Raw genomic sequence first — 26500 nt, forward strand, 5'->3', positions numbered from 1 at the left:
GCAACCCCTGTAGGTTTTAACTACAACCCTGTTCCTGGAGAGCCACCCTCCTGTAGGTTTCAACTCCAACCCTGTTCCTGGAGAGCTACCCTCCTGTAGGTTTTAACTCCAACCCTGTTCCTGGAGAGCAACCCTCCTGTAGGTTTTAACTCCAACCCTGTTCCTGGAGAGCAACCCTCCTGTAGGTTTTAAATCCAACCCTGTTCATGGAGAGCTACCCTCCTGTAGGTTTTAACTCCAACCCTATTCTATCTCACCTGATTCTAATAATTAGCTGGTTGATAAACTGAATCAGGTGAGGGTTGGAGAGCCCTGTCTACACTTACACGTACAGATGTAGGATCTTATTTGAACACCCTATTGCAGGAGAACTTTCCTGCAATGTAAGAAATGTAAAACTTGTAGTGTATTTGTGGTTTAAAAAGGCTTCATAAGTTTGAAATTACAAAGTGGAAATTACAGACTTGATTTTCACTTATGAAAAATGTAGGCCTATCAATCCCTACAAAAATGTCCATTAACTATAATCCCACATAATCATTTACATTTCCTGTTGCTGCATGATTATTTCCCTGCTGTAGCAAACTGGCTCAAATTAAGATCCTACATCTGTGGTAGCCTAACATATTTTGCAACATGCTTTGTTTTGCGCCTCCAAGTTGCTAAGAAGTACAATCGTGAAAACGGAATATGAGGGACATAGCTGTGTGCATCGTTTTTCTCTTGATCATCTTTGGTGGCTAATAAGATAAGATAAGAGAGCGATGATACTCCCGCCAGCAGCTACAGAGTCCGGGCCCCTTCTGTTTGACGTCACAGGGGTGCAAAACTGACAAATCTCTGCGCCGCGCGCACTGACTGTGTGGCTCTCCTCTCATTGCACCCAAACGCGCGCCGGTCGATGTCTCCTCCGCTCCTCCGAATCGAATTCTGAGACTAGAACTACATCAAACATCAGCGTCAAACTCTGTAGTCCTTACTGTCGGTTCTATAAGACTTTACCGTTATTTTGCATTCCCTCTCTCTCTCTTTTTTTGAAAGTTGGATTATGAGCGCAGTCTGTTCGGCAGGATATAGTCCGTTTACCAGCGGTTCCTCTGAAGATGACCCGTGATAGGAAACAGCGAAAGGAGGTCGATGCTGCCAAAGGTAGGCTATCCCACTAGTGAGAGGAGATCGATGCTGCCAAAGGTAGGCTAGCCCACTAAACTACCCTGTTGTAACTATAATGTGAGAGTGTGCTTTTTAAATTGTAATGCTGCCGTTTGGAAATTATAGCCTAATGGCGATAATGGTCGTTTTACAGTACGTTTTACGCGTGGTGGTTATGGGCTTTGTACGTTTTATTTTGAGTAGCTACGTGCATTACAAAAACTTCGAGATTATGTTGCAATAACATTTAGCTTCACTAAAAATTATTTATTCTCAGCTCAAAGGGTCACAGTGTTTCACTGACAACACATCTGTTTTACGCAATGCCTGGTTTATTGCGTTATATTTATTTAATGTCGACACAGAGAGAGAGAGATAGAGAGAGCGAGAGATAGAGAGAGAGAGAGAGAGAGGGGGTTCTTAGGGCTTTGACATTATTGGCATTTTGCTGCTGACTGCTGGAACCCTCAGCTGGCAGTGGGCTCTGCCCCCTTGCCTTCTGGGGACATGGGATTATGATGTAGCCTGGGGGTGTCCACCTGAGAAATAGAGTGAAACAAAATTCTCAGCCTGCAGTGGTAGCCTGTACTCTGGCTAAATATTACTGCTGTAATAATTAGTGTTGTTGGGTTGAATGTATGGGAGGAAAGGATACTTGTTGAAACAAGGCTGTCTATAATAGTTTTTAAAGTTACATTTTTGTTCAACTGAGGAGGATTATTGTGTAGGCTTTGTTCTGACATAGACTTTATAACTGTCCTTTCCAACTATATGTAGGCAAGCATTTGTCACTAAATAGGAGGAATGCAACACGTTTTTATTATAAAACGTGCTAATCATATAGAGTATTTAAAAAGAAAATATAAAATATTTCATAAGAAGTTGTATAAAACGTATCTGCTATATTTATTAGAAACTCAGATTATAAAGTTAAAACAAACAATATTACCAGCTGTTTGATACTGGTTATGCTGTGGATAGATGAATGTGAGATGTGTGTATATATATATATATATATATATATATATATATCATTCTTTATGAGTGTGTAAATAGGGCTGGGCGCTGAATTTACCTAATGCATAGGCCTAACCATATTTTCCAGTTTCGCTTCACTTGTTCGTGCTACAATGGACAATGTCTATTATTGTAATTGTAGCCTACAGAATAGTGTTTACTTTTCTGTTTTCACACTCTTTGACAGCAGTATCTGTTCCAGAAAATGTTAAATATTTGTTGGCGCTTATCAGCGCAATTAGCTGTTGCACGACTCGAGTCCCTGGCATGAGCTGGAGGCGAGTGAAAGCGCGAGAGTGCACGTTGATCCATAATCGATCAGAAGTTCAGAACCTTCTAGAAATCTCTGTCAGTTCAAACCACAATCTTAAGGCTACAGAGTATATATTATTTTCATGAATCAATATTTGCCTAACAAAGTGACTGTGGTTGATTGTTTTCTGTGTATTTTCTATTAGCTATTGGGTTGCTGACTGTCAGTAGGCTGGTTTCCATTGACCCAGGTTTATTCAACAAAAGCAATGTCGTAAAAAAATAATTGCGACATGTGTATGATTAATGGAAATGGCAGATATAAGATAACTTTTCTAAAGATCGACAACATTTTCATCCTTTTGATGGGTGGATTTTAATTTTTTCGAACTTTCTTTTATTGTGACAAATGATTAAGGAAACTGTTTTTCGAATAAATTAATATTGACGAATAATTTTGAAGGTACGTGAGGAACGTGATGTCATTGAGTTAATATAAAGCTCCGGTCCACATTTAATTCTAAATGTCTGACTTTGGTCATTCACAAACTTCCTTCACTGGGCTCGGTGTTTTCTCTGCTTCTTTCAAGGCTGATCCTGCATCTCTAAATTCTGCCTCCACACACCTTATCCTACTGTCCCTGGGTCTTCCTGGTTTCATTTTCCCCTGTGGGTTCCAAGTTAGAGCTTGACTAGTCGTGGTGGGTGGTTTCCCTGTGGGCTCCAGGTTATAGCTTGACTAGTCGTTGTGGTGGGTAGTTTCCCTGTGGGTTCCAGGTTAGAGCTTGACTAGTCATTGTGGTGGGTGGTTCCCCTGTGGGTTCCAGGTTATAGCTTGACTAGTCGTTGTGGTGGGTGGTTTCCCTGTGGGTTCCAGGATAGAGTTTCACTAGTCATGGTGGTGGGTGGTTCCCCTGTGGGTTCCAGGTTAGAGCTTAACTAGTTGTCTTGGTTTCCCTGGGGGTTCCAGGTTATAGCTTGACTAGTTGTGGTGAGGGTCAAATGTATGCCAAGGTTTTGTCCTGTGGTGGTTTTCTGTTGGGACCAGCAGGACCACTGTATGCCCAGGTTTTGTCCTGTGGTGGTTTCCTGTTGGGACCAGCAGGACCACTGTATGCCCAGGTTTTATCCTGTGGTGTTTTCCTGTTGGGACCAGAGGATCCACTGTATGCCAAGGTTTTATCCTGTGGTGGTTTCCTGTTGGGACCAGAGGGCCCAAGGTATGCCGAAGTTTTGTCCTTTGGTGGTTTCCTTCATTATCCAGTCTGACTTTCAAGAATGCCTGACTTGCTTCACCTCCTTTTACATTTTAGTAAATGCTCTTATTCAGAGCGACTTACAGGATGAACTAGGGTTAAGTGCCTTGCTCAAGAGAACATCGACAGATTTTTCACCTAGTCAGCTCAGGGATTTGAACCAGCAACCTTTCGGTTACTGGACCAACACTCTTAACTGCTAGGCTTCCTGCCACCCTTTAATGGTTAGCAAGTTTCACCATTCAACTATTTCAGATCTACAGGAGTGCAAGCTTCACCATTCAACTATTTCAGATCTACAGGAGTGCAAGTTTCACCATTCAACTATTTCAGATCTACAGGAGTGCAAGCTTCACCATTCAACTATTTCAGATCTACGGAGTGCAAGTTTCACCATTCAACTATTTCAGATCTACAGGAGTGCAAGCTTCACCATTCAACTATTTCAGATCTACAGGAGTGCAAGTTTCACCATTCAACTATTTCAGATCTACAGGAGTGCAAGCTTCACCATTCAACTATTTCAGATCTACAGGAGTGCAAGTTTCACCATTCAACTATTTCAGATCTACAGGAGTGCAAGCTTCACCATTCAACTATTTCAGATCTACAGGAGTGCAAGCTTCACCATTCAACTATTTCAGATCTACAGGAGTGCAAGTTTCACCATTCAACTATTTCAGATCTACAGGAGTGCAAGCTTCACCATTCAACTATTTCAGATCTACAGGAGTGCAAGTTCCACCATGGCACAGATCGTGGAGATATGTTGGCAAATGAGAATTATTAGAATATGGCAAATATGAGTCAATTATTGCATTGTATCCATGCTGGCTTCCACAGGCTACCTGAGACATGAAACAGAGAGGTGAGAGGGCATACAGTCTGTCGCCATTTTATTAATGCACAATTTGCCTAAATGGGTAATGGAAACACTTCAACCACTACATTTTTATTTGACACTGTAGGTTTTTGCAAAATAGTTTCTATTTTTTTAGGTGTGACTTCATTACGTCCAGCTGTTTATATCGACACAAGATAGTTAAATGGAAACGCACCGTAGCAGGCAATAGTTGCATTTATTTTCTATACAAACTTTCCAAATGTCGACCAAAAAAATCACTGAACAATTTAAAAATAGCTAGTGAAAATGCTTATCAGGTTATTGCACCTGCTGGACACTTCAGCTTCTTCTTCAGCTTCTGCTTCTTCAGCTTCTTCTTCTTCAGCTTCTTCTTCTTCAGCTTCTGCTTCTTCAGCTTCTTCAGCTTCTGCTTCTTCAGCTTCTTCTTCTTCAGCTTCTGCTTCTTCAGCTTCTGCTTCTTTTTCAGCTTCTTCTTCAGCTTCTTCTTCTGCTTCTTCAGCTTCTTCAGCTTCTGCTTCTTCAGCTTCTTCTTCTTCAGCTTCTGCTTCTTCAGCTTCTTCTTCTTCAGCTTCTGCTTCTTCAGCGTCTGCTTCTTTTTCAGCTTCTTCTTCTTCTTCTTCTTCTTCTTCTTCTTCTTCTTCTTCTTCGTCTTCTTCTTCTTCTTCTTCTTCTTCTTCTTCTGCTTCTTCAGCTTCTGCTTCTTCAATAGGTAATATATTCATGAGCTTTAATAGGTCAACTTTTCATGTCTTTAAGGTAATGTGTTCATTGAGGCTTTGTTAGGTAAACTCAGGTAATCACTGTAAGGTATTCATTGCCACCACTATACCACATATGTTGTGTGTGGCGTCAGAGATGTACGTTCCTGTTTTAAACAGCTGCATGACCATGATGTACACAAGTTCGCTCCATGAATTAGTGATGGGGAAACTGAATATTGTAATATGGTCTAATTACAAACATAACCCCCCTGAACCCTACAGTATTTCAATGCATGAAAAGCAGACTGTGTAATGGACATACTGTGGACTATGCATAGAGAGAGAAAGAGAGAGAGAGCTCTATTTTCATGTCATCCAACAAATGTAAACACCTGGAGTTTGCTATTGGTCGAATAGAGCTCTTTGACCACACCTACCAGTAGTGGGTTTGGATTCTAAATTAGAATGCATGAGCAGAAAATAACCCAATACCATTGGTCGAACAGAGCTCTTTGACCTCGCCTACCAGTAGTGGATTTGGATTCTAAATTGGAATGCACGAGCAGAAAAGAACCCCATACCTACTGTAAAATATGGTGGTGGATCTTTTATGTTATGGGGCTATTTGGCTTCCACTGGTCCTGAGTCCCTTGTTAAGGTCAACGGCATCATAAACTTTATCCAGTACCAGGACACTTTAGCCAAAAACCTGGTTGCCTCTGCCAGGAGGCTGATATTTGGCCGCAAGTGGATCTTCCAGCAAGAGAATAACCCCAAGCACACATCAAAATCCACAAAGAAATGTTTAATTGACCACAAAATCAACATTTTGCAACGGCCATCTCAGTCTCCGGACTTGAACCCCATTGAAAACCTGTGGTTTGAATTGAAGAGGGCAGTCCATAAAGGCAGTCAAAGGATATCTAGGATCTGGAAGGATTTTGCATGGAGGAATGGTCTAAGATCACTCTTTATTTTATATATATATATATATATATATATATATATATATATATATATTTTTTTTCTTCTTCTGGGGGATGGATCAGCTTAATATTGCAGATAGATTGCATCTTCTATCAATGTAATTGTCTGCATCACTTCCAATCCCCCATGTTTATTTTTATTTTTTATATATATATTCCCCTTTATTACTTTTCAACCCCACCATCCTTTCCCTACTTGGAGTAAATTAGTGAACAACAACGCCCAGGCCTCTACTTCCGGTCTATACTTACTATCTACACCTTATGGACAGAGTTAATTTTACAATAATTCTATATCTATATATATATATATATATATATATATATATATATATATATATTTATTTTTTTGCTCCTGAACTTCTTCTACTCTCAACCTCTCCGATCATTTTCATGATGTCCATCCGGTTTGCTTCTAAATGCCATATCTTTCTAACTGTGCTCTTTCCCAAAAGCTCCCAACATACAACCTATATACTTATTATGGACACAGTATGCTTACATTATTAGCTATCTTTGTTATTATTTGTTGTTATTTGTTATTAGTCCCATCCTTCAACTCTATTCAATACCTCCCATCTATCTCTTAACACCATCCATATTGGATTTCTATTTGCCATATATATTTCAACCGTACTGTGATGTTTTACAAAAGTTCTGAACCTTTCTATTCTCATTGCTTCTACAGATTGTGAATTTAAAATAAACATTTTTGCTAAAAGTATTATTATATTATTGATTGATTGACTATGACTTTTCAGATCACCCAGTAATGCTATCTGCAAGGTTAGTTCCAGGTAAATATTGCAATCCTTTAGCCATTCCTGGACCTGTGTCCAAAAACAAGCTACAAATGGACAGAACCAAAACAAATGATCTAATGATTCTATCTCTTCACAGCAAAATCTGCAGAGCTGGGAAGATTGTATCCCCCATATAAATAACATTCTATTGGTAGCAAGAATTTTATATAATAATTTAAATTGAAAGATTCTAATTTTTGAATCCGGTGTCGTTTTGCGTGTCAGTTCATAAACACTATGCCATGGGATCGGTACGTCAAAGATCTCTTCCCAACTATTTTGCAATCTATATGGGACGGCTGTCAATCCTTTGGTCCTTAAGTGAAACTGATATACTTTTTTATTTATCACAGTTTTCCTTAACCAATTATGTTCTTTAATGCAAGGCCGACAGACAAGTTCCTTACTTTCTCCCCCTTCAACTTTCCTCTTCCACTTTTTGCGGTAAGGCTGCAATTATTTGGTTGTAATTTTGGGTAGAGCAGACATTTCCATATGTTTTTGTTAGCTGCATGTGCGACATAACTCCACCAGTCCTACCGATGATATCATTTACGAAGATTATACCTTTTTTAAACATTCTGTCAAAAAATAAAGGTTTTTTGTCAATTAGTATATTTGAATTTAACCACAATATTTGTTGCATTATTTGTTCTGTCGTTTCTGGAGGATTACATTGAAATTGCAACCAACTTTCTATGGCTTGTTTTAGAAATAGTGACATTTGGGAGATTATTTCCTTTTCAAATAACTGAAAGTGAGAGGTTGTAATCTGAATAAAGGGAAAAAGGCCTTTCTTGAACAGTGGGTGAGACAATCTTACTAATTTGCTTGAGAACCAGTTCGGATTTAAGTATAACTTTTGGATGACTGAAGATTTTAGTGATAGGTCTAATGCTTTAATATTTAATAATTTCTGTCCCCCGAATTCATATTCATTATATAAATATGCTCTTTTAATTTTGTCTGGCTTGCCGTTCCAAATAAAATTGAATATTTTTTTCTCATATAATTTAAAAAAACTGTTTGCTAGGCGTAGGCAAGACCATAAGCAAATAGGTAAACTGGGATAATACTAAAGAGTTAATCAGGGTGATTTTTCCACAAATTGACAGGTATTTTCCTTTCCATGGTAGTAAGATCTTATCTATTTTTGCTAACTTTCTATTAAAATTTATTGAAGTGAGATCATTTATTTCCTTTGGGATATGTATTCCGAGTATATCTACATCACCATCAGACCATTTTATTGGTAAACTACATGGTAATGTAAAAATTGTATTTTTAGTGATCCAATACGTAATATAGTACATTTGTCATAATTTGGTTTTAATCCAGAGAGGTTAGAAAATGTATCTAGATCCTCTATGAGGCTGTGGAGGGATTCTAGTTGTGGATCTAAAAGAAAACATGAATCATCTGCGTACAATGACACCTTTGTTTTTAAGCCCTGTATTTCTAATCCTCTGATATTATTATTGGATCTGATTTTAATAGCTAACATCTCAATGGCCACAATAAATAGATATGCCGATAGTGGACAACCTTGTTTCACTCCTCTTGACAGTTTAAAACTTTCTGAGAAATAGCCATTATTTACTATTTTACACCTAGGGTTACTATACATGATTTTGACCCATTTTATAAGAGATTCTCCAAAATTGAAATGCTCCAGGCATTTATATATAAATTCAGTCGAACTTTATCAAATGCCTTTTTCAAGTCTGCTATGAATAGCAGGCCTGGTTTCCCATATTTTCCATAGTGTTCTATTGTTTCCAATACTTGCCTTATATTATCTCCAATGTATCTTCCATGTAAAAAACCTGTCTGATTAGAATGAATAATATCCGACAACACCTTTTTAATTCTATGCGCTATACATTTTGCTAGGATTTTTGCATCACAACACTGAAGTGTAAGTGGCCTCCAATTTTGTAAATGGACTGGATCTTTATATTTTCCACTTGTATCCTGTTTCAGTAATAATGAGATCAGACCTTCTTCTTGAGTGTCAGATAATCTACCATTTACATAGGAGTGGTTAAAACATGCTAATAACGGTCCTCTTAGTATATCAAAAAAGGTTTGGTATACCTCGATTGGTATGCCATCCAACCCTGGAGTTTTCCCGGACTTAAAGTATTTAATTGCATCCAGAAGTTCCTCCTCTGTAATTTCACCTTCACATGAGTCTTTCTGTGTGGCTGTTAATTTGACATTATCAATAGAAAAAAATCTCTACAATTAGCTTCAGTTAGAGGAGATGGAGGCGACTGAAAAAGAAAACATATGCTTAAAATACTTTGTTTCTTCCTTCAAAATATCATTAGGTGAATTATGGGTGACTCCGTCAATTGTAACCAGTTTCATTAAGTTCTTTTGGTAGCATTCCTATGTTGAAGATTAAAAAAGAATTTTGTGCATTTTTCCCCATATTCCATCCAGTTTGCTTTATTTTTATAATATATTACACTTGATCTTTCTTGAATAAGTTTTTCCATTTCTTTTTGTTTTTCCTCTAATTTATTCTGAGCCTCTATGTTACAGTTTTTATTGCCATCTATCTGTTCTGTTAGACTTTCTATTTCCTTTCTTAGTATAAACTCTTTTGACCTAAATTGCTTTTGTTTTCGAGATGAGTACTGAATTGCATGGCCTCTAAAGGCACATTTAAAGGTGTCCCATACAATAAGGGGATTCGCTGTACCTATGTTATGTTGGAAAAAGTCAGTTATAAATTCCTTTGTTCTAATTATAAATAAATTATCATCTAATAGGCTTTGATTAAATTTCCAATATCCTCGCCCACGTGGAAATTCAGTCAGAGTAATGTATATGCCTATTATATGATGGTCCGACCGCATTCTGTCCCCTATCAACACTTTTTTTTTACTTTTGGTGCCAACGAGAATGAGATAAGAAAGAAGTCAAGACGACTAGCTTGATTCAGTCTCCGCCATGTATATCTCACTAGATCAGCATATTTAAGCCTCCATATATCTACTAGTTCTAATGTATCCATGACATTCACAATTTCCTTAAGAGCATGTGGGTGATTGTTTGTGGTGTGATTTCCTTTTCGGTCCATTGAGCTATTTAAAACAGTATTATAATCCCCCACCATAATAATATTGTCTTGAGTTGCTTGCAGGCTTGATAATTTATTATATATATTGTCAAAGAATTGTGGATCATCATTATTTGGTCCGTAAAGGTTAATGAGCCATATCTGTTTATGGTCCAATACCATATTTAAAATAATCCATCTACCTTGCGTATCTATTTGGACAATTTGCACATTCGGATCGAAATTACTATTAATTAATATCATCACCCCTTTTGAATTTCTTTGCCCATGGGAGAAGTATATTTCCCCCCCCCATTCTTTTTTCCACGCTACTTTCATCTCGAATTGTTGAATGAGTTTCCTGTATACAATAGATATTATATTCCTTCTCTTTGAGCCATGTAAATATTGTTCTTCTTTTGTTATTATCAGCTAAGCCATTACAATTATAACTGGCTATACTTATTTCACCATACACCATAATGAGATACAAGTTTCAAGTCTATTTATCATTATATATGTTTGTAAATTTACCAATAAATTTACAACCTGTGGCAAAATCCTTCCATTGAAAACCTGTGGTTTGAATTGAAGAGGGCAGTCCATAAAGGCAGTCAAAGGATATCTAGGATCTGGAAGGATTTTGCATGGAGGAATGGTCTAAGATCACTCTTAATGTGTTCTCCAACTCATAAAACATTTTAGAAAAAGTCTGTGTGCCGTTATCCTCGCAAGGTGATGTTTTGAAAACAGGGCTGTCGATAATTTTGACCCCTACCTTTTTGAGACATGGACTGTTCTCCATACTCCCGTCTGGCAGACGATACCAGTGCATTAAGACTCAGACCAACATACTCTTAAACAGCTTCTATCCCCTGGCCAAAGGACTGTTAATTGGCTAACAACTACTGTTCCCTCTCACACTGTTGCTGCTGCTAAAATGAGTATTGATTAGGTGTATTACTACAATTTTTTTACATTTACATTTTTAGTCATTTAGCAGACACTCTTATCCAGAGCGACTTACAGTTAGTGAGTGCATACATTTTCATACTGGCCCCCCGTGGGAATTGAACCCACAACCCTGGCGTTGCAAGCGCCATGCTCTACCAATTGAGCTACACAAGGCCACTATGCTGTTCATTGATTATTGATTGTCATTAGTATCTATCTATTTCTCCTGCTACTGGTCACTATTACTCCTGTTTACATGTATATATTACCATTAGTATCTGTCTATTTATCCTGCTACTGGTCACTATTACTCCTGTTTACATGTATATATTACCAATAGTATCTGTCTATTTATCCTGCTACTGGTCACTATTACTCCTGTTTACATGTATATATTAGTTTATATCACACACACACACACACACACACACACACACACACACACACACACACACACACACACACACACACACACACACACACACACACACACACACACACACACACACATACACACTAACACACATACACACACTAACACACCACTAACACACATACACACACTAACACCCGCACACACATAAACACACACACACACACACACATACACACACTCACCCACACACACACACACACCCACACACTAACACCCACACACACATACACACACACACACTAACACACATACACACACTAACACACCACTAACACACATACACACACTAACACCCACCCACACACACATAAACATTTACATTTTACATTTACGTCATTTAGCAGACGCTCTTATCCAGAGCGACTTACAAATTGGTGCATTCACCCTATAGCCAGTGGGATAACCACTTTACAATTTTGTTTTTTGTTTTGTTTTGTTTTTCTTTATTTTTTATTTTTTTTAGGGGGGGGGGGGGGGTAGAATGATTACTTTATCCTATCCCAGGTATTCCTTAAAGAGGTGGGGTTTCAAATGTCTCCGGAAGGTGGTGAGTGACTCCGCTGTCCTGGCGTCGTGAGGGAGCTTGTTCCACCATTGGGGTGCCAGAGCAGCGAACAGTTTTGACTGGGCTGAGCGGGAACTATGCTTCCGCAGAGGAAGGGGAGCCAGCAGGCCAGAGGTGGATGAACGCAATGCCCTCGTTTGGGTGTAGGGACTGATCAGAGCCTGAAGGTACAGAGGTGCCGTTCCCCTCACAGCTCCATAGGCAAGCACCATGGTCTTGTAACAGATGCGAGCTTCAACTGGAAGCCAGTGGAGTGTGCGGAGGAGCGGGGTGACGTGAGAGAACTTGGGAAGGTTGAACACCAGACGGGCTGCGGCATTCTGGATGAGTTGTAGGGGTTTAATGGCACAGGCAGGGAGCCCAGCCAACAGCGAGTTGCAGTAATCCAGACGGGAGATGACAAGTGCCTGGATTAGGACCTGTGCCGCTTCCTGTGTAAGGCAGGGTCGTACTCTCCGAATGTTGTAGAGCATGAACCTGCAGGATTGGGTCACCGCCTTGATGTTAGCGGAGAACGACAGGGTGTTGTCCAGGGTCACGCCAAGGCTCTTCGCACTCTGGGAGGAGGACACAACGGAGTTGTCAACCGTGATGGCGAGATCATGGAACGGGCAGTCCTTCCCCGGGAGGAAGAGCAGCTCCGTCTTGCCAAGGTTCAGCTTGAGGTGGTGATCCGTCATCCATACTGATATGTCTGCCAGACATGCAGAGATGCGATTCGCCACCTGGTTATCAGAAGGGGGAAAGGAGAAGATTAGTTGTGTATCGTCAGCGTAGCAATGATAGGAGAGGCCATGTGAGGATATGACAGAGCGCACACACACTATGTATATATTCCATAAAAAATCAGCCGTTTCCAGATACAATAGCCATTTACAACATTTACACTGTATTTCTGATTAATTTGATGTTATTTTAATGGATACTTTTTTTTGCTTTTCTTTCGAAAACAAGGACATTTCTAAGTGACCCCAAACTTTTGAATAGTAGTGTATATATAAAATAATATTTGTATTAGTTCTACTGTTTTGATATTGATTACTGCATCGTTGGGTAGAGCTCTCAAGGTAAGCATTTCACTGTTCTTGTGCATGTGACAATAAAACTTGAACTGAAAATTTGAACTGAACTGAAAAAAAATAAGATTACTTGTTAAACAAAATCTCTTTCTCTGAGCAATTGTATTAGTATAAAATAATTACATTTCATTTTGGAGTCACTTTTATTGTAAATAAGAATATAATATGTTTCTAAACACTTCTACATTAATGTGGACGCTACCATGATTACGGATAGTCCTGAATGAATCGTGAATAATGATGAGTGAGAAAGTTACAGACGCACAAAACTCACGCAAACCTCTCACCATTACAAAAACAGAGGAGGTTAGCATGTCTTGGGGGTATGATATTTTAACTTTCTTACTCATCATTATTCACGATTCATTCTGTAATCTGTAATCGCCATCTAACACCATACTGTGTTCCCAATCGGACACTTTCCCTAGTGCACTACCTTTAAATAGGGCCCACAAGGTTCTGGTCAAAAGTAGTGCACTATATAGGGAACAGAGTGACGTTTGGGACACGTACGTTGTGTAGCCTGCTGTCTGCTTCTCTCGACATAGGCAGTGTCCTATAAACCTTGTTGGAGTCACAGGGCTGTAGGTATAACAGACACTTATATTAAGTGGTTGTTTCAGAGAAACTAATGTAACATAAACCCATCAGCCAATCAGATAATTTAGCAAACACGAAGCAACCAATTAGATAATTTATCAAAAATGAATCAACCAATCGTAATAGCCAATGGAGCAGTGGTTTGGTTCACTGTGGTTTTTGGTGTGTGTGTTGTATCTGGGAGACTATCCAGAAGCTCTGGATGTGTACATATATCAGTTGACAGGGTTCTGCATTAACAACATTCTTCTTCTCATGTGGTCTCTCTCTCTCTCTCTCTCTCTCTCGCTCTCTCGCTCTCTCGCTCTCTCTCTCTCTCTCTCTCTCTCTCTCTCGCTCTCTCTCTCTCTCTCTCTCTCTCTCTCTCTCTCTCTCTCTCTCTCTCTCTCTCTCTCTCTCTCTCTCGCTCTCGTTGCTCTAAAGTACTTCTGGTTTCCTTGCAAGTCTGGCCTAGAGGTAAATAACGTCTTGTTAAATTATGCAACATGAAAGCCAATTCATACAACATAGCAGTCTTAGTTTGGGGGAAAGTACAGCAGCAACCCAGACTCCTCATTAACAGCTGTGATGTACAGGTCAACCCAGACTCCTCATTAACAGCTGTCATGTACAGGTCAACCCAGACTCCTCATTAACAGCTGTCATGTACAGGTCAACCCAGACTCCTCATTAACAGCTGTCATGTACAGGTCAACCCAGACTCCTCATTAACAGCTGTGATGTACAGGTCAACCCAGACTCCTCATTAACAGCTGTCATGTACAGGTCAACCCAGACTCCTCATTAACAGCTGTCATGTACAGGTCAACCCAGACTCCTCATTAACAGCTGTCATGTACAGGTCAACACAGACTCCTCATTAACAGCTGTGATGTACAGGTCAACCCAGATTCCTCATTAACAGCTGTCATGTACAGGTCAACCCAGACTCCTCATTAACAGCTGTGATGTACAGGTCAACCCAGACTCCTCATTAACAGCTGTCATGTACAGGTCAACCCAGACTCCTCATTAACAGCTGTCATGTACAGGTCAACCCAGACTCCTCATTAACAGCTGTGATGTACAGGTCAACCCAGACTCCTCATTAACAGCTGTCATGTACAGGTCAACCCAGACTCCTCATTAACAGCTGTCATGTACAGGTCAACCCAGACTCCTCATTAACAGCTGTCATGTACAGGTCAACACAGACTCCTCATTAACAGCTGTGATGTACAGGTCAACCCAGACTCCTCATTAACAGCTGTGATGTACAGGTCAACCCAGACTCCTCATTAACAGTTGTCATGTACAGGTCAACCCAGATTCCTCATTAGCAGCTGTCATGTACAGGTCAAGCCAGACTCCTCATTAACAGCTGTCATGTACAGGTCAAGCCAGACTCCTCATTAACAGCTGTCATGTACAGTGCACTGACACCTTCCCACTGGGCAAAAACTGGTTCAATCAACATTATTTCCACGTCATTTCAACAAAAACATCCAATGGAATGACGTTGATTGGATTTGCAAAAGTTAACCTAAATCTAATGACATGCTGACGTTTTTTTGTTGATTTTACATTGAATTCACGGTTAGTTGACAACTCAGCCAAATGTAAATCAAAACTAAACGTTGCGATGACATCTGTGCCCAGTGGGTTGCGACAGGAAGTAGGGGCAAATTAAACGGATTTAAGGCATCCGTGTTTGTGACAAACTTTCAGGTTGGTCTCTCTATAAACTGGATAGCTTTTATCTCTCTGCTGTGTTCCGATGCTGTACCATTACAGGCCTTCATTCTATACTGAAGTGTGTGTTAATATGCCTGTGTGTCTTTACTAGGCAGAGGTTTTTATCTAGTGCAACTAACTGTCTCTGTCAGGGACGGTACAGAGTTCACAAAACAAGGCAAGGTACACACAGGCAGAGGTTCACTGTCAACAACATTGCAATACACGGCCAGTCAGATGGGTAGTTACAAGGTTAGTAGTGGTTACAACACTACAGTACACAGCCAGTCAGATGGGTAGTTACAAGGTTAGTAGTGGTTACTACAGTACACAGCCAGTCAGATGGGTAGTTACAAGGTTGGTAGTGGTTACAACACTACAGTACACAGCCAGTCAGATGGGTAGTTACAAGGTTAGTAGTGGTTACTACAGTACACAGCCAGTCAGATGGGTAGTTACAAGGTTGGTAGTGGTTACTACAGTACACAGCCAGTCAGATTCATAGTTACAAAGTTGGTAGTGGTTACTTTGTTTTTTTGTTTATTAATTCGACCATTTACAAAAACAAGCACACATAAAACTTGAAAAAGCCAAACATGCACATGAGTAGAATCATGGAGGATAAGGTCTGGGACTTATTTCCATTGTGGTCCTCTTGAAACAAGATGGCTAGTCAAGATCCAACAGGGTTGAACACAGTATGACAGAGAGATAATACAACATAAAAACAAAGAAGAAGAACATCTATCTCATCATTGTAGTTACATAAAAACAAAGAAGAAGAACATCTATCTCATCATTGTAGTTACATAAAAACAAAGAAGAAGTACATCTATCTCATCATTGTAGTTACATAAAAACAAAGAAGAAGAACATCTATCTCATCATTGTAGTTACATAAAAACAAAGAAGAAGAACATCTATCTCATCATTGCAGTTACATCGTACAGGACATTCAAATGGTGACAGAAGACGTCAGACAGTTTTTTACAGGCTCCAGTATACAATAAAGTACCTTTCCCAACACTGCATTACTGAGCCAGTCAGATGGGTAGTTACAAGGTTGGTGGTGCTTACAACAGAAAGCTGCAGTAAGTCCACCTGTCACATTTGAAAGTTGCAATATGGAACTTTTAGGCTGACCCGACCAAATTCACATAGAAATGTGAGTTATAGATACGTCATTCTCATTGAAAGCAATTCTAAGAAGCGCTAGATCTGTTCTATGTGCGCTATTTCTATGCTTCCTGTTCTTAAGTTTAGTTTTTGCGTCTTTTACTTTCGGTTCTGTACACCAGCTTCAAACAGCTGAAAATACAATATATTTGGTTATGGAAAATATATTTCACAGCGGTTTTGAAGGTAAAATGAATCTCTACCTGCTTGTTTTGTCACATAAACTGACATTAGGCGAACTATTAGAATTCTAGCAACCAGGAAATGGTCTACCTTTAACTATTTTTTAAGGTGTAAAGTGTTTTGAATGCACTTTGAATAAAGTTTGATTTGAGTTCTTGTAAATGCTATTTTTTAAAGTTTTGAGTGTTCTCAGGAAGAACAGAAAGCATGTGGACAGTTTGGTGGAGGGCCGAGATGCACTTGACAAGAGGGAGAAATCCCTATTGTAATATTACTGTCATTGAGGTTTACTGTCACTTTTTTTATTTTCTATTTTTTTTCACCTTTATTTAACCAGGTAAGCCAGTTGAGAACAAGTTCTCATTTACAACTGCGACCTGGCCAAGATAAAGCAAAGCAGTGCGATAAAAACAACAACACAGAGATACATATGGGGTAAAACAAAACATCAAGTCAAAAATACCACAGAAAATATATATACAGTGTGTGCAAATGTAGCAAGTTATGGAGGTAAGGCAATAAATAGGCCATAGTGCAAAATAATTACAATTAGTATTAACACTGGAATGATAGATGTGCAAGCGATGATGTGCAAATAGACATACTGGGGTGCAAATGAGCAAAATAAATAACAATATGGGGATGAGGTAGTTGAGTGGGCTAATTTCAGAAGGGCTGTGTACAGGTGCAATGATCGGTAAGGTGCTCTGACAACTGGTGCTTAAAGTTAGTGAGGGAGATAAGAGTCTCCAGCTTCAGAGATTTTTGCAGTTCGTTCCAGTCATTGGCAGCAGAGAACTGGAAGGAATAGCGGCCAAAGGAGGTGTTGGCTTTGGGGATGGCCAGTGAGATATACCTGCTGGAGCGCATACTACGGGTGGGTGTTGCTATGGTGACCAATGAGCTAAGTTAAGGCGGAGATTTGCCTAGCAGTGATTTATAGATGGCCTGGAGACAGTGGGTTTGGCGACGAATATGTAGTGAGGACCAGCCAACAAGAGCGTACAGGTCACAGTGGTGGGTAGTATATGGGGCTTTGGTGACAAAACGGATGGCACTGTGATAGACTACATCCAATTTGTTGAGTAGAGTGTTGGAGGCTATTTTGTAAATGACATCGCCGAAGTCCAAGATCGGTAGGATAGTCAGTTTTACGATGGCATGTTTGGCAGCATGAGTGAAGGAGGCTTTGTTGCGAAATAGGAAGCCGATTCTAGATTTAACTTTGGATTGGAGATGCTTAATGTGAGTCTGGAAGGAGAGTTTACAGTCTAACCAGACACCTAGGTATTTGTAGTTGTCCACATACTCTAGGTCAGACCCGTCGAAAGTAGTGATTCTAGTCAGGTGGGCGGGTGCCAGCAGCGTTCAATTGAAGAGCATGCATTTAGTTTTACTACTGTTTAAGAGCAGTTGGAGGCTATGGAAGGAGTGTTGTATGGCATTGAAGCTCGTTTGGAGGTTTGTTAACACAGTGTCCAATGAAGGGCCAGATGTATGCAAAATGGTGTCGTCTGCGTAGAGGTGAATCTGAGAGTCACCAGCAGCAAGAGCGACATCATTGATATACACAGAGAAAAGAGTCGGCCCAAGAATTGAACCCTGTGGCACCCCCATAGAGACTGCCATAGGTCCAGACAACAGGCCCTCCGATTTGACACATTGAACTCTATCTGAGAAGTAGTTGGTGAACCAGGCGAGGCAGTCATTTGAGAAACCAAGGCTATTTAGTCTGCCAATAAGAATGCGGTGGTTGACAGAGTCGAAAGCCTTGGACAGGTCGATGAAGACGGCTGCACAGTACTGTCTATTATCGATCGCGGTTATAATATTGTTTAGGACCTTGAGCGTGGCTGAGGTGCACCCATGACCAGCTCGGAAACCGGATTGCATAGCGGAGGAGGTACGGTGGGATTCGAAATGGTCGGTGATCTGTTTGTTAACTTGGCTTTCAAAAACTTTCGAAAGGCAGGGCAGGATGGATATGGGTCTGTAGAGGCAGGAGAGAGAGATGGGATGAGAGTGACAGGTTACAGTATGATCAGGTTAGGATGTGGACGGGTCAAATTCATCTTCATCTAAGTTGTTCAACAGACATCATCGTCATCGTAACAGGTGTCAACCTCTTCAATCTTATCATATTTGTCTTATCTTTCATTTCTAGTCACATGTCGTGGTTATTTGGTACTGTATGCCCGTGCAGTCAGGCATCAAATATTTAACATCGATAAGAGCCAAACAGTGTGCCTAAATGAAAGGTTTGAACATACCTTTAGCAGTACACTGACTGCACTACATACTGTGGTGGAAGGGAGGGGTTGAAGAGGAGATGTTAGGAGAGAGTAGTAGACTGTCTCTCTATCAATGTAAGAGTAGTAGACTGTCTCTCTGTCTCTCCATCTATCCATCTAAGAGTAGTAGACTGTCTCTCCATCTCTCAATCTAAGAGTAGTAGACTGTCTCTCTATCTCTCTATCTAAGAGTAGTAGACTGTCTCTCTATCTCTCTATCTAAGAGTAGTAGACTGTCTCTCTATCTCTCCATCTAAGAGTAGTAGACTGTCTCTCTATCTCTCTATCTAAGAGTAGTAGACTGTCTCTCTATCTCTCTCTCTAAGAGTAGTAGACTGTCTCTCTATCTCTCTATCTAAGAGTAGTAGACTGTCTCTCTATCTCTCTATCTAAGAGTAGTAGACTGTCTCTCTATCTCTCTATCTAAGAGTAGTAGACTGTCTCTCTATCTCTCCATCTAAGAGTAGTAGACTGTCTCTCTATCTCTCTATCTAAGAGTAGTAGACTGTCTCTCTATCTCTCTATCTAAGAGTAGTAGACTGTCTCTCTATCTCCCTATCTAAGAATAGTAGACTGTCTCTCTATCTCCCTATCTAAGAATAGTAGACTGTCTCTCTATCTCTCTATCTAAGAGCAGTTAGTTTATCAACACACTGGGGGGGTTAGTTTATCAACACTCTGGGGATGTTAGTTTATCAACACTCTGCGGGGGTTAGTTTACCAATGCTCTGGGGGGGTTAGTTTATCAACACTCTGGGGGGTAAGTTTACCAACACTCTGGGGATGTTAGTTTATCAACACTCTGGGGATGTTAGTTTATCAACACTCTGGAGGGGTTATTTTATCAACACTCTGGGGGGGTTAGTTTATCAACACTCTGGGGGGGTATGTTTACCAACACTCTGGGGATGTTAGTTTATCAACACTCTGGGGATGTTAGTTTACCAACACTGTGGGGATGTTAGTTTATTAACACCCTGGGGGGGTTAGTTTACCAACACTCTGGGGGGGTTAGTTTATCAACACTCTGGGGGGGTAAGTTTACCAACACTCTGGGGGGGTTAGATTATCAACACTCTGGGGGGGTTAGTTTATCAACGCTCTGGGGGGGGTTAGTTTATCAACACTCTGGGGGGGTAAGTTTACCAACACTCTGGGGATGTTAGTTTATCAACACTCTGGGGATGTTAGTTTATCAACACTCTGGAGATGTTAGTTTATCAACACTCTGGGGATGTTAGTTTATCAACACTCTGGGGGGGGTTAGTTTATCAACACTCTGGGGATGTTAGTTTATCAACACTCTGGGGGGGTAGGTTTACCAACACTCTGGGGGGGTTAGTTTATCAACACTCTGGGGATGTTAGTTTATCAACACTCTGGGGGGGTTAGTTTATCAACACTCTGGGGGGGTTAGTTTATCAACACTCTGGGGATGTTAGTTTATCAACACTCTGGGGGGGTTAGTTTACCAACACTCTGGGGATATTAGTTTATCAACACTCTGGGGGGGTTCGTTTACCAACACTCTGGGCGGGTTAGTTTACCAACACTCTGGGGGTGTTAGTTTATTAACACTCTGGGGGGGGGGTTAGTTTATCAACACTCTGGGGGGGGTTAGTTTACCAACACTCTGGGGGTGTTAGTTTACCAACACTCTGGGGGGGTTAGTTTACCAAAACTATGGGGAAGTTTATTTATCAACACTCTGTCGGGGTTAATTTACCAACACTCTGGGGGGGTTAGTTTATCAACACTCTGGGGATGTTTGTTTATCAACACTCTGCGGGGGTTAGTTTACCAACGCTCTGGGGGGGTTAGTTTATCAACACTCTGGGGGGGTAAGTTTACCAACACTCTGGGGATGTTAGTTTATCAACACTCTGGGGATGTTAGTTTATCAACACTCTGGAGGGGTTATTTTATCAACACTCTGGGGGGGTTAGTTTATCAACACTCTGGGGGGTACGTTTACCAACACTCTGGGGATGTTAGTTTATCAACACTCTGGGGATGTTAGTTTACCAACACTGTGGGGATGTTAGTTTATTAACACCCTGGGGGGGTTAGTTTACCAACACTCTGGGGGGGTTAGTTTATCAACACTCTGGGGATGTTAGTTTATCAACACTCTGGGGGGTAAGTTTACCAACACTCTGGGGGGTTAGTTTATCAACACTCTGGGGGGTTAGTTTATCAACGCTCTGGGGGTTAGTTTATCAACACTCTGGGGGGGTAAGTTTACCAACACTCTGGGGATGTTAGTTTATCAACACTCTGGGGATGTTAGTTTACCAACACTGTGGGGATGTTAGTTTATTAACACCCTGGGGGGGTTAGTTTACCAACACTCTGGGGGGGTTAGTTTATCAACACTCTGGGGGGGTATGTTTACCAACACTCTGGGGATGTTAGTTTATCAACACTCTGGGGATGTTAGTTTACCAACACTGTGGGGATGTTAGTTTATTAACACCCTGGGGGGGTTAGTTTACCAACACTCTGGGGGGGTTAGTTTATCAACACTCTGGGGGGGTAAGTTTACCAACACTCTGGGGGGTTAGATTATCAACACTCTGGGGGGGTTAGTTTATCAACGCTCTGGGGGGGGTTAGTTTATCAACACTCTGGGGGGTAAGTTTACCAACACTCTGGGGATGTTAGTTTATCAACACTCTGGGGATGTTAGTTTATCAACACTCTGGAGATGTTAGTTTATCAACACTCTGGGGATGTTAGTTTATCAACACTCTGGGGGGGTTAGTTTATCAACACTCTGGGGATGTTAGTTTATCAACACTCTGGGGGGTAGGTTTACCAACACTCTGGGGGGGTTAGTTTATCAACACTCTGGGGATGTTAGTTTATCAACACTCTGGGGGGGTTAGTTTATCAACACTCTGGGGGGGTTAGTTTATCAACACTCTGGGGATGTTAGTTTATCAACACTCTGGGGGGGTTAGTTTACCAACACTCTGGGGATATTAGTTTATCAACACTCTGGGGGGTTCGTTTACCAACACTCTGGGCGGGTTAGTTTACCAACACTCTGGGGGTGTTAGTTTATTAACACTCTGGGGGGGGGTTAGTTTATCAACACTCTGGGGGGTTAGTTTACCAACACTCTGGGGGTGTTAGTTTACCAACACTCTGGGGGGTTAGTTTACCAAAACTATGGGGAAGTTTATTTATCAACACTCTGTCGGGGTTAATTTACCAACACTCTGGGGGTTAGTTTATCAACACTCTGGGGATGTTTGTTTATCAACACTCTGCGGGGTTAGTTTACCAACGCTCTGGGGGGGTTAGTTTATCAACACTCTGGGGGGTAAGTTTACCAACACTCTGGGGATGTTAGTTTATCAACACTCTGGGGATGTTAGTTTATCAACACTCTGGAGGGGTTATTTTATCAACACTCTGGGGGGTTAGTTTATCAACACTCTGGGGGGAGTACGTTTACCAACACTCTGGGGATGTTAGTTTATCAACACTCTGGGGATGTTAGTTTACCAACACTGTGGGGATGTTAGTTTATTAACACCCTGGGGGGTTAGTTTACCAACACTCTGGGGGGGGTTAGTTTATCAACACTCTGGGGATGTTAGTTTATCAACACTCTGGGGGGTAAGTTTACCAACACTCTGGGGGGGTTAGTTTATCAACACTCTGGGGGTTAGTTTATCAACGCTCTGGGGGGTTAGTTTATCAACACTCTGGGGGTAAGTTTACCAACACTCTGGGGATGTTAGTTTATCAACACTCTGGGGATGTTAGTTTATCAACACTCTGGAGATGTTAGTTTATCAACACTCTGGGGGTGTTAGTTTATCAACACTCTGGGGGGGGGTTAGTTTATCAACACTCTGGGGATGTTAGTTTATCAACACTCTGGGGGGGTAAGTTTACCAACACTCTGGGGGGGTTAGTTTATCAACACTCTGGGGGGGGTTAGTTTATCAACACTCTGGGGATGTTAGTTTATCAACACTCTGGTGGGGTTAGTTTAAAAACACTCTGGGGGGGTTAGTTTATCAACACTCTGGGGATGTTAGTTTATCAACACTCTGGGGAGTTAGTTTACCAACACTCTGGGGATGTTAGTTTATCAACACTCTGGGGGTTCGTTTACCAACACTCTGGGCGGGTTAGTTTACAAACACTCTGTCGATGTTAGTTTATCAACACTCTGGGGGGTTATTTTATTAACACTCTGTTGGGGTTAGTTTACCAACGCTCTGGGGGGGTTAGTTTATCAACACTCTGGGGGGGTAAGTTTACCAACACTCTGGGGGGTTAGTTTTTCAACACTCTGGGGATGTTAGTTTATCAACACTCTGGGGGGTTATTTTATCAACACTTTGGGGGGGTTAGTTTTTCAACACTCTGGGGGGGTACGTTTACCAACACTCTGGGGATGTTAGTTTATCAACACTCTGGGGATGTTAGTTTACCAACACTTTGGGGATGTTAGTTTATCAACACCCTGGGGGGGTTAGTTTACCAACACTCTGGGGATGTTAGTTTATCAACACTCTGGGGGGGTAAGTTTACCAACACTCTGGGGGGGTTAGTTTATCAACACTCTGGGGGGGTTAGTTTATCAACGCTCTGGGGGGGTTAGTTTATCAACACTCTGGGGGGGTAAGTTTACCAACACTCTGGGGATGTAAGTTTACCAACACTCTGGGGATGTTAGTTTATCAACACTTTGGGGATGTTAGTTTATCAACTTCTGGGGGGGTTAGTTTATCAAAACTCTGGGGATGTTAGTTTATCAACACTCTGGGGGGTAAGTTTACCAACACTCTGGGGGGGGTTAGTTTATCAACACTCTGGGGGGTTAGTTTATCAACACCCTGGGTATGTTAGTTTATCAACACTCTGGGGGGTTAGTTTATCAACACTCTGGGGGTTAGTTTATCATCACTCTGGGGATGTTAGTTTACCAACACTCTGGGGATGTTAGTTTATCAACACTCTGGGGATGTTAGTTTAACAACACTCTTTGGGGTTAGTTTATCAACACTCTGGGGGGTTAGTTTATCAACACTCTGGGGATGTTAGGTCATCAACACTCTGGGGATGTTAGTTTATCAACACTCTGGGGGGTTAGTTTATCAACACTCTGGGGATGTTAGTTTATCAACACTCTGGGGGGGTAAGTTTACCAACACTCTGGGGATGTTAGTTTATCAACACTCTGGAGGGGTTATTTTATCAACACTTTGGGGGGGTTAGTTTATCAACACTCTGGGGGGGTACGGTTACCAACACTCTGGGGATGTTAGTTTATCAACACTCTGGGGATGTTAGTTTACCAACACTGTGGGGATGTTAGTTTATTAACACCCTGGGGGGGTTAGTTTACCAACACTCTGGGGGGTTAGTTTATCAACACTCTGGGGATGTTAGTTTATCAACACTCTGGGGGGTAAGTTTACCAACACTCTGGGGGGTTAGTTTATCAACACTCTGGGGGTTAGTTTATCAACGCTCTGGGGGGGATAGTTTATCAACACTCTGGGGGGGTAAGTTTACCAACACTCTGGGGATGTTAGTTTATCAACACTCTGGAGATGTTAGTTTATCAACACTCTGGGGATGTTAGTTTATCAACACTCTGGGGGGGTTAGTTTATCAACACTCTGGGGATGTTAGTTTATCAACACTCTGGGGATGTTAGTTTATCAACACTCTGGAGATGTTAGTTTATCAACACTCTGGGGATGTTAGTTTATCAACACTCTGGGGGGGTTAGTTTATCAACACTCTGGGGATGTTAGTTTATCAACACTCTGGGGGGTAAGTTTACCAACACTCTGGGGGGGTTAGTTTATCAACACTCTGGGGGGGTTAGTTTATCAACACTCTGGGGATGTTAGTTTATCAACACTCTGGGGGGGTTAGTTTATCAACACTCTGGGGATGTTAGTTTATCAACACTCTGGGGGGGTTAGTTTATCAACACTCTGGGGATGTTAGTTTATCAACACTCTGGGGGGTTAGTTTATCAACACTCTGGGGGGGTTAGTTTATCAACACTCTGGGGATGTTCGTTTATCTACACTCTGGGGGCGTTAGTTTACCAACACTCTGGGGATGTTAGTTTATCAACATTCTGCGGGGGTTAGTTTACCAACGCTCTGGGGGGGTTAATTTATCAACACTCTGGGGGGGTAAGTTTACCAACACTCTGGGGATGTTAGTTTATCAACACTCTGGGGATGTTAGTTTATCAACACTCTGGAGGGGTTATTTTATCAACACTCTGGGGGGTTAGTTTATCTACACTCTGGGGGAAGTACGGTTACCAACACTCTGGGGATGTTAGTTTATCAACACTCTGGGGATGTTAGTTTACCAACACTGTGGGGATGTTAATTTATTAACACCCTGGGGGAAGTTAGTTTACCAACACTCTGGGGATGTTAGTTTATCAACACTCTGGGTATGTTAGTTTATCAACACTCTGGAGATGTTAGTTTATCAACACTCTGGGGATGTTAGTTTATCAACACTCTGGGGATATTAGTTTATCAACACTCTGGGGGGGTTCGTTTACCAACACTCTGGGGGGGTAAGTTTACCAACACTCTGGGGGGGTTAGTTTATCAACACTCTGGGGGGGTTAGTTTATCAACACTCTGGGGATGTTAGTTTATCAACACTCTGGTGGGGTTAGTTTAAAAACACTCTGGGGGGGTTAGTTTATCAACACTCTGGGGATGTTAGTTTATCAACACTCTGGGGGGGTTAGTTTACCAACACTCTGGGGATGTTAGTTTATCAACACTCTGGGGGGGTTCGTTTACCAACACTCTGGGCGGGTTAGTTTACAAACACTCTGTCGATGTTAGTTTATCAACACTCTGGGGGGGTTATTTTATTAACACTCTGTTGGGGTTAGTTTACCAACGCTCTGGGGGGGTTAGTTTATCAACACTCTGGGGGGGTAAGTTTACCAACACTCTGGGGGGGTTAGTTTTTCAACACTCTGGGGATGTTAGTTTATCAACACTCTGGGGGGGTTATTTTATCAACACTTTGGGGGTTAGTTTTTCAACACTCTGGGGGGGGTACGTTTACCAACACTCTGGGGATGTTAGTTTATCAACACTCTGGGGATGTTAGTTTACCAACACTTTGGGGATGTTAGTTTATCAACACCCTGGGGGGGTTAGTTTACCAACACTCTGGGGATGTTAGTTTATCAACACTCTGGGGGGTAAGTTTACCAACACTCTGGGGGGTTAGTTTATCAACACTCTGGGGGGTTAGTTTATCAACGCTCTGGGGGGGTTAGTTTATCAACACTCTGGGGGGGTAAGTTTACCAACACTCTGGGGATGTAAGTTTACCAACACTCTGGGGATGTTAGTTTATCAACACTTTGGGGAT

The 26500-nt window shown here is 41.2% G+C and overlaps 1 protein-coding gene across 2 annotated transcripts in view; it reads left to right on the forward strand.

Annotated features, from left to right (window-relative positions):
* Positions 1-877: 877 nt before the first annotated feature.
* The window catches only part of LOC121569996 (glucagon receptor), a 241026-nt gene continuing 215403 nt past the window's right edge, over positions 878-26500 (forward strand). For both annotated transcript variants that reach the window (XM_041881420.2, XM_041881423.2), the window contains exon 1: positions 878-1149. The gene's annotated coding sequence lies outside the window, so the exon portion shown is untranslated. The remainder of the gene's footprint in view (positions 1150-26500) is intronic.

This window comes from Coregonus clupeaformis, chromosome 7 (genome assembly GCF_020615455.1).
Source record: "Coregonus clupeaformis isolate EN_2021a chromosome 7, ASM2061545v1, whole genome shotgun sequence".
NCBI classification, from domain to species: domain Eukaryota; kingdom Metazoa; phylum Chordata; class Actinopteri; order Salmoniformes; family Salmonidae; genus Coregonus; species Coregonus clupeaformis.